The following is a 9,286-nucleotide window of genomic DNA, read 5'->3' as shown; positions in this document are numbered from 1 at the left end:
AATTGATTTACATTTTAATGAGGGAAATAAGTATTTGACCCCCTTTCAATCAGAAAGATTTCTGGCTCCCAGGTGTCTTTTATACAGGTAACGAGCTGAGATTAGGAGCACACTCTTAAAGGGAGTGATCCTAATCTCAGCTTGTTACCTGTATAAAAGACACCTGTCCACAGAAGCAATCAATCAATCAGATTCCAAACTCTCCACCATGGCCAAGACCAAAGAGCTCTCCAAGGATGTCAGGGACAATATTGTAGACCTACACAAGGCTGGAATGGGCTACAAGACCATCGCCAAGCAGCTTGGTGAGAAGGTGACAACAGTTGGTGCGATTATTCGCAAATGGAAGAAACACAAAAGAACTGTCAATCTCCCTCGGCCTGGGGCTCCATGCAAGATCTCACCTCGTGGAGTTGCAATGATCATGAGAATGGTGACGAATCAGCCCAGAACTACACGGGAGGATCTTGTCAATGATCTCAAGGCAGCTGGGACCATAGTCACCAAGAAAACAATTGGTAACACACTACGCCGTGAAGGACTGAAATCCTGCAGTGCCCGCAAGGTCCCCCTGCTCAAGAAAGCACATATACAGACCCATCTGAAGTTTGCCATTGAACATCTGAATGATTCAGAGGTGAAAGTGTTGTGGTCAGATGAGACCAAAATCGAGCTCTTTGGCATCAACTCAACTCGCCGTGTTTGGAGGAGGAGGAAGGTTGCCTATGACCCCAAGAACACCATCCCCACCGTCAAAAATGGAGGTGGAAACATTATGCTTTGGGGGTGTTTTTCTGCTAAGGGGATAGGACAACTTCACCGCATCAAAGGGACGATGGACGGGGTCATGTACCGTCAAATCTTGGGTGAGAACCTCCTTCCCTCAGCCAGGGCATTGAAAATGGGTTGTGGATGGGTATTCCAGCATGACAATGACCCAAAACACACGGCCAAGGCAACCAAGGAGTGGCTCAAGAAGAAGCACATTAAGGTCCTGGAGTGGCCTAGCCAGTCTCCAGACCTTAATTCCATAGAAAATCTGTGGAGGGAGCTGAAGGTTCAAGTTGCCAAACGTCAGCCTCGAAATCTTAATGACTTGGAGAAGATCTGCAAAGAGGTGTGGGACAAAATCCCTCCTGAGATGTGTGCAAACCTGGTGGCCAACTACAAGAAACGTCTGACCTCTGTGATTGCCAACAAGGGTTTTGCCACCAAGTACTAAGTAATGTTTTGCAGAGGGGTCAAATACTTATTTCTCTCATTAAAATGCAAATCAATTTATAACATTTTTGACATGCGTTTTTCTGTATTTTGTTGTTGTTATTCTGTCTCTCACTGTTCAAATAAACCTACCATTAAAATGATAGACTGATCATGTCTTTGTCAGTAGGCAAACATACAAAATCAGCAGGGGATCAAATACTTTTTTCCCTCACTGTATGTCAACAATGGACTAATGAAACAAATACCAAAATATTGTTTTGGGGTGGAGTTTGCCTTTAAGAACAACTGCTCTTTCCATGACATACACTGACCAGGTGAATCCAGGATAAAGCTATGGTTCCTTATTGATGTCACTTGTTAAATCCACTTCAATCAGTGTAGATGAAGGGGAGGAGACAGGTTAAAGAAGGATTTTTAAGCTTTGAGACAATTGAGACATGGATTGTGTATGTGTGCCAATCAGAGGGTGAATGGGCATGACAAAAGATTTAAGTGCCTTTGAATGGGGTATGGTAGTAGGTTTTTCACACTCAACAGTTTCCCGTGTGTATCAAGAATGGTCCACCACCCAAAGGACATCCAGCCAATTTGACACAACTGTGGGACACATTGGAGTCAACATGGGCCAGCATCTGTGTGGAAGGCATTCGACACCTTGTAGAGTCCATGGCCCGATTGAATTGAGGCTGTTCTGATGGCAAAAAACGTTTGCAACTCAACGGGGAAGGACTGCCCATTCCATGATCTCACCATCACGGTTGACAACTCTGTTGTGTCCTTCTCCCAGAGTGAAAAGAGCCTTGGCATGACCCTAGACAACACCCTGTCGTTCTCCGCTAACATCAAGGCGGAGACCCGATCCTGTAGGTTCATGCTCTACAACATTCGGAGAGTACGACCGGGCACTTGTCATCTCCTGTCTGGATTACTGCAACTCGCTGTTGGCTGGCCTCCCTGCCTGTGCCATTAAACCCCTACAACTCATCCAGAATGCCGCAGCCCGTCTGGTGTTCAACCTTCCCAAGTTCTCTCACGTCACCCCGCTCCTCCGCACACTTCACTGGCTTCCAGTTGAAGCAACTGTTCGCTGCTCTGGCACCCCAATGGTGGAACAAGCTCCCTCACGACGCCAGGACAGCGGAGTCACTCACCACCTTCCGGAGACACTTGAAACCCCACCTCTTTAAGGAATACCTGGGATAGGATAAAGTAATCATTCTACCCCCCCTTACCCCACCCCCCCCAATTTTTTTTAAAACATATTGTAAAGTGGTTATCCCACTGGCTATAAGGTGAATGCACCAATTTGTAAGTCGCTCTGGAGAAGAGTGTCTGCTAAATGACGTAAATGTAAATGTAAATATTAGGAAGGTGTTCTTAATATTTTGTACACCCAGTATATGTGTTCACCTTAGGTGTAGTAAACTATCTTGGCCTTAAGATCAGGCTTTACACAGGCCAGCGAACTTCCCTCAGATAGCCTTCCACGCAGCCTTCTATCTACCTTAGTAGGGTCCCAGGCTAGCTTTGCCCTATCATGCTCACAGAAATCCGAAGATCAATTGCTACAGCGGCCACCCTGTGTATTTCCCTTGGGAGATGTGTCCTGCATGCCATTCATTCATTTTGGTTTGTAAGTTATGAACAAACATGAACCCATTAGGACTCCCAAAAACCAGATGATGTTTGACAGTCAGTGACATAACATAGAGCTTGTGATTCATTTATTTCGAGGTGAGGATTTAACTCGTTCACACTTTATTTGGATCGTCTGGATTCTCCATCTGTAGATACTCTACAGATGGTCATACTATCAACAAACAATCGGTTGATAAGCAACTGCTTGCTAAGGTTACAGTTAGGTTTAGAATAAGGGTTGGGGTAAGGGTTAAGGTTAGTGTTAGGATAAGGGTGAAGGTTAGGGTTAGTAGACAGTTAGTTGAAATGTTACTGATAGTTTGTAGATAGTCTGTAGAGCATCTAGAAATTGACTATCCAAATAGTGTTGCCTTTCATTCTGATATGAAGCTTCCTCTGGAACCGCTCTCGCTCTCTCTCTCTCTCACTCACTCACTCTGTCTCTTTCCACCCCCCCCCCCCACACACACACACTCTCTTCCTCTCTCTATCTCTGTCTTTATCTCCACTTTTCTCTATCTCTGACCTGTCAGACCTCTTCCTTTCAGCAGCCTCGTGTTAAACTAGCAAACGACATCACAACCACTTACTATGTGTGATCCTTGTATAAGCATCAATTTATTTAGTCCCTTTGCCTATGTGTTTGTGTGTGTGCCTGTGTGTGCCATTAGGTACTGTTTCACTCAGCATGCCTCCCTCCATGCTCTGGTCCTTAGAGACTAATTAGGCAGATGATGGCTACTACAGGCAGACAAGAGGACACCAAAAGCCCCCTGCTGGTGTAACACACCTCTGCCAGCGAGGCTGCCCACACCACACATTCACACATACAGGCACACACACACAGGCACACACACACACACACACTGAGGCACACTAGAGAAAGGCCAGATTGCAGTCATAGAAGTAGGCACCATTTCAGTAAAGCTTTTGTTATCCCTATACTTACACAAGGAATCTGGGAGACCATTGTCTTTTGCAAACCCACTGGAATTCTGCACACTATCTTACCATATAAGATTAAGTGTAGAGGTTATTTCACAAAAGAAAGAGATATGTTGGAGGAGAATGCAGTGCAGGAAATGTTCTACTTGTAGTGTATTCACAGTTTAAAAAAGCTTCTGAAGTTTGTAATTTCCACTTAAAAATGTCATACTTGATTTTCCCTTATGAAAAATGTATCAACCCACATAACAATGTCCATTAATTATAATCCACATAATAATTCAATTTCCTGTTGCTGCAGGATTATTTTCCTGCTGTAGCAAACTGGCTCAAATTAAGATCCTACATCTGTAGAGCGGAAGTGAGTGAGAATGATGGAGTGAGAGCGAAGAGGACATGATGGTGGTATTAAGAGCAAAGTGGCTAGACGAGGGAGAATGAGAGCAGAGACAGTTACTCACACAACACCAGAGTTTCATTCAGGGTTAAATATTTTTTTATTGAGGCATGTGTTCTTCCAGTGATTCTAACTAATGCTACATCCGCACACACACTAACACATACAATTACTGTGCAGGACCTGATTTCCCAGAGCCTTCATCTTAATAGATGATTGTTAGAACTTTCTTATCTTTAGTAGCCGAGGTGTTTCCCAGAGCCTTCGTTAGTAACGGGGCTCTTAAAAACCTTGGCAGACCACTCGTGCCCAAAGTGCCCTACTGCGTCACTTTATTCACTTTATTCTCTGCTAAACATAGAATCAAGATGTTTAGGCTATCTGTCTGACTGTGACTGCCGATAACTTCAAAACAAAGTTGAATACAAATACAAAGTTACCAAAGTATTTGGAATTGTTACAAATAAGTCAAGGATAAAATTATGCTTCAAATGAAAACCGAGATGACTGCTTTAAAAGATACATAGGCTACATGGCCTATTGAAATCAATTTCATGTTCAATCAATTGAGTGCTATTTTGCGACTAGGCTACTATCTGTAATTTTTGCCTCAATGTGTTTCATGGTGTGTGACAACATGTGCGCAATGATGGGCCCACTCTGTGATTTAGTGCATTATTATTGGGTAAGCATAATAAGCCAACTCAATAGCCTATTTGCAGCCATACTGTAGGTGGTAATATCTCATAGGAGGTGATCCATCGTCAGGATTGCGGAATAATTCTAATGTTAAGGTAAGTTTTGAATGGAGAAAGCTGCTTTTCTTTTGATCCAATCAGTATCGACACGCGAACGTTAGACCTCTCCATGTGCTTGTTTGGGAAACTTTCTTAAAGGACGACTGCACTTCCTAATTTGGCCTCGTTTTACATTTGGTTCATTAAGAAATGCTAGCGGCCATGACTGAATTGAAACGTGAGTTGGTTTCGGGGTGTGGTTTGATGTGGGTGTCTTGTGTGTTCGCAGGTGGGAATAATTAGCCAAATTATTTAGTCAATTAGCTTCAGCTGGCTGGTGTGCGATCGGGGCAAAGATGGTTTGACTTTGGATGGCCTATCTCTGGGGATAGTTAGGGACATCAATAAATTACACAATGTAAATGACACAATATTTTCATGTTGCATATTTTTTGGTTGTCGTCTCAGTAGCCCTTTCCTGCTGTAAAATGACCTAGTGGCCTCATGGGTGGAATGTTATTAATATTTTTCATAATTAATCAACATTATTTCAAAACACCCGTTGAAATTCTGGTGTTTCTATGTCAAACAGTTTTGTTAAATTTCACTCTTCTGTGATGTATATAAAGTGTAATATTGGGATGAAAAATCAAACTGGAATACATTTCAACTCCATATCTGACAAGGTACAGGTGTCTCCTTTTTTTGTAAGCCCATAACCATGTGTGTGAGGTGTATACTTTTTTTAAAAATTAGATTTGTTTAAGACTACCAAGAAACACTCTGTGTGACCCTGATTTAGCCTACTGCAGTAAAAGGTTAAATGCTTTCAATATTTACAATTTATAGTTGGTTTGAGGTTTTTAAGTCATTGAAATTTGGAGCTATAGACATTTAAAATTGTTGTCCCAATATTGTGTAATTTACTGATGGTCCCTAACTTGCCCCATAGGGATATTAAATGTCAAACCAAATTGACCATGGGCATTATGATTGGGTCATGTGCAGCGTTGCTTTGAATAGATTATTACTTGTGTGCTGCCAGCAGTGGGCATGTGAGCAGGATTAAAATAAACCCAACCCACGGAAAACCGTTACTGTACCCTTCATTCCGTGACATACCATTTTTTACTATCATCTCGCAAATCTCCGTTTTGGACGAGACTGACTTTATGAACAAAATTACAGGGGCAGTAGCTCTTTAAAAAGTTGGTTTGTAAATAACGGCGCATCTGGTACTATCATCGTAATGCTTAAGTTACATCACAACTGGGAAACGAGGCCCAGGCCTGTACACAGAAATGCTACATAAAGAGCGAATCAAACAGGGTCCACAAAGGGTGACAGACTCTCAGTCTATATGAACCCTACTGGAAATGTACATCTTGTGTGAAAATTCGGTAGGGAATAAGCTAACAAACAATTCATCTAGCTGTATACCAAGTGACTGTACTATGGTCTTCTTAGCTCCTGGTCGGGGACTGTGAGGACCAGAGAAGGCCTTGCTACACATAGGAACACATGGACCCATTGGAAGGAAAAAACTATATCCATCACAGTCTGTGAAACATCATCCATCCACACACACAGAGGATATAGACTCAAAGATGATCATATTACCATGCACCATCTGAGGAACAAAACATGAAACAATGGGGGCGTTTGTAAATTCGCTCTGGCTATCTACTCCAATTTCAGAGCATGCAGAATAACTGATTAATTTACGAACGCTCAACACCTATTAAATATGGCCGGTGTCAGTAAATGTTGGCAAAAAATGCCAGCAACACAGTTAGCCACCAACGCTCTGGATAACATGAAAACAGCCTAACCAGCTCTGATAGGGCGAGTAAAATGGTCAGAGTGAGGTGTTCTCTCATTTGTGTCTGGAAGTAGCTAGCAAGCTAGCCAACGTTAGCCAGTTAGCTTGGGTGCATGACTGTCGTTGTGAGGTCAGAACGCTTGGATCAACCCTACTCCTCAGCCAGAGCGTCCAGTGTGTGCTCTGAACGCTCCGAGAATGAAACGCTCTGAATTTACGAACGCCCAGAGCACACTCTGAGTGCACTCTGGCACTCCAGATTGAATTTACAAACACCCCCAATATGTTCATCATCATATTTATTTTACCCTACAGATGGCTTACTGTATACTGTTTTCTTATCTTACAGGAGGGAGGGGACATGTTATTGGTCGTTAATGCCAACAGTGTGACAGCTACGTGCTGCAACTCAGCAAGTAGATAGATATCGGTCTAAATCAATAAATAATCAATACATCATTGACACATTGAAATCCTACCCATTATCCTATCATTAAAACATGCCTACATCTACATATACAATACAGTGCAGCCCAACTACCCCTCCCACTAGCAGCAAAAATGCCCAATAGTGTCAGAGACAGAGGAAAACAGAGAGGGGAATGGAGAGAGAGGGGAATGGAGAGAGAGAGAGAGAGCGCGAGAGAGAGACTGGCATTTGATCAATGGTGAATTGGCCAGCCATAGACAAAGAAACCTGCATACAGACACATTGATTTGTGATGTTTCGACACTTGGGTCACCCCCTTTTGTCTAAGTCTCTCCATATCCCTCGCTCCCTGTCCCTCAGACCAGTGGGACCATGTCTGGTTGTCATTCTTACAAGGTCTGTTCATCTTGTGGTTTACCAGCCGACTGGCTCTTGGCTGTTGTTTGTTTACCAGTGGTGAACCAGACAGACAAGCTAAAAGACACAAAAACACTCCCCACCTCTTCCACGGCTCCTCAGTGCCCTTCTGCTAAATTGGCCAGAAAATTGAAACAAATTTGGAGCAGTTAAAAAAAAAAATGTGTTGTTGCTCCATTTGTTTATTTTTTAGCAATGGCTCTATTCATAGATGTTTGCTACAGTCTAGGCTATTCAAACACTACTGATGGAGAGCGAAAAAAACACTGAAGTATTTATGTAAGTATTCACCGCCCCAATCTAATTTAATCTCTTGTATCTTTCATAAATAGATTTTCTGAAGTGTGCGATTGATTCGCCACCTGTACAATAGAATGACGGAGCTTACATCGATGACCTTCTGGAACCAGCCAAGAGCGAGGTCAACTGTCAGCGAGTCAGCCAGTGAGTCAAGATCTGAGAGAGTGTGTCAAAATAAACTTAGTTTGTCCTGTCCTCTGCTGGCTGTCTGGTCTGACCAGGGTGTACTCTGCCCACTGACGCCCGCCTACTCATCCGTCCTTGCAGAGCAGTTAAGTTCTGTGCCAGTCTAAATTAAGCTGATGTCAAATCCCAGCCAAGGGACCAATGTGAAAGCTGAGAAAGATGGAAGCATTCCCTCCCCCATATGCCCCCTTAGGCACAACTACGACAACATAACCAACAAAAACGGGTCACAACTCCTGCAGCTCTGTCGCACACTGGGTATGTACATAGTCAATGGTAGGCGTCGAGGGGACTCCTATGGTAGGTACACCTATAGCTCATCTCTTGGCAGTAGTACTGTAGACTACTTTATCACTGACCTCAACCCAGAGTCTCTCAGAGCGTTCACAGTCAGCACACTGACACTTCTATCAGACCACAGCAAAATCACAGTCTACTTGAACAGAGCAATACTTAATCATGAGGCATCAAAGCCAAAGGAACTGAATAATATTAAGAAATGCTGTAGATGGAATGAAAGTAGTGTCGAAACCTACCAAAAAACAATTAGGCAACAACAAATTCAATCCCTTTTAGACAACTTCCTGGACAAAATCACCGTAATAGTGAAGGTGTAAACTTGGCAGTAGAAAACCTAGGCAGCATATTTGACCTCTCAGCTTCCCTATCAAATCTAAAAATCTCTAACAGAAAACCGAAGAAAAGTAACAACAGTGACAAATGGTTTGATGAAGAATCCAAAAACCTAAGAAAGAAATTGAGAAACCTATCCAACCAAAAACATAGAGATCCAGAAAACCTGAGCCTACGCCTTCACTATGGTGAATCACTAAAACAATACAGAAATACACTATGGAAAAAGAAGGAACAGCATGTCAGAAATCAGCTCCATGTAATTGAAGAATCCATAGACTCTAACCACTTCTGGGAAAATGGGAAAAAACGAAACAAACAACAACACGAAGAGCTATCTATCCAAAACGGAGATGTATGGGTAAACCACTTCTCCAATCATTTTGGCCCTATAACAAAGAACAAACTTACAACAAAAAACAAATATACATGATCAAATGCAAATCTTAGAATCAACTATTAAAGACTACCAGAACCCACTGGATTCTCCAATTACATTGAATGAACTACAGGACAAAATGCAAACCCTCCAACCCAAAAAGGGCCCCGTGTAGCTC

The sequence above is a fragment of the Coregonus lavaretus genome (genome assembly GCF_964263955.1).
Source record: "Coregonus lavaretus genome assembly, chromosome: 28".
Classification (NCBI taxonomy): Eukaryota; Metazoa; Chordata; class Actinopteri; order Salmoniformes; family Salmonidae; genus Coregonus; species Coregonus lavaretus.
This window is presented reverse-complemented; position numbering follows the sequence as displayed.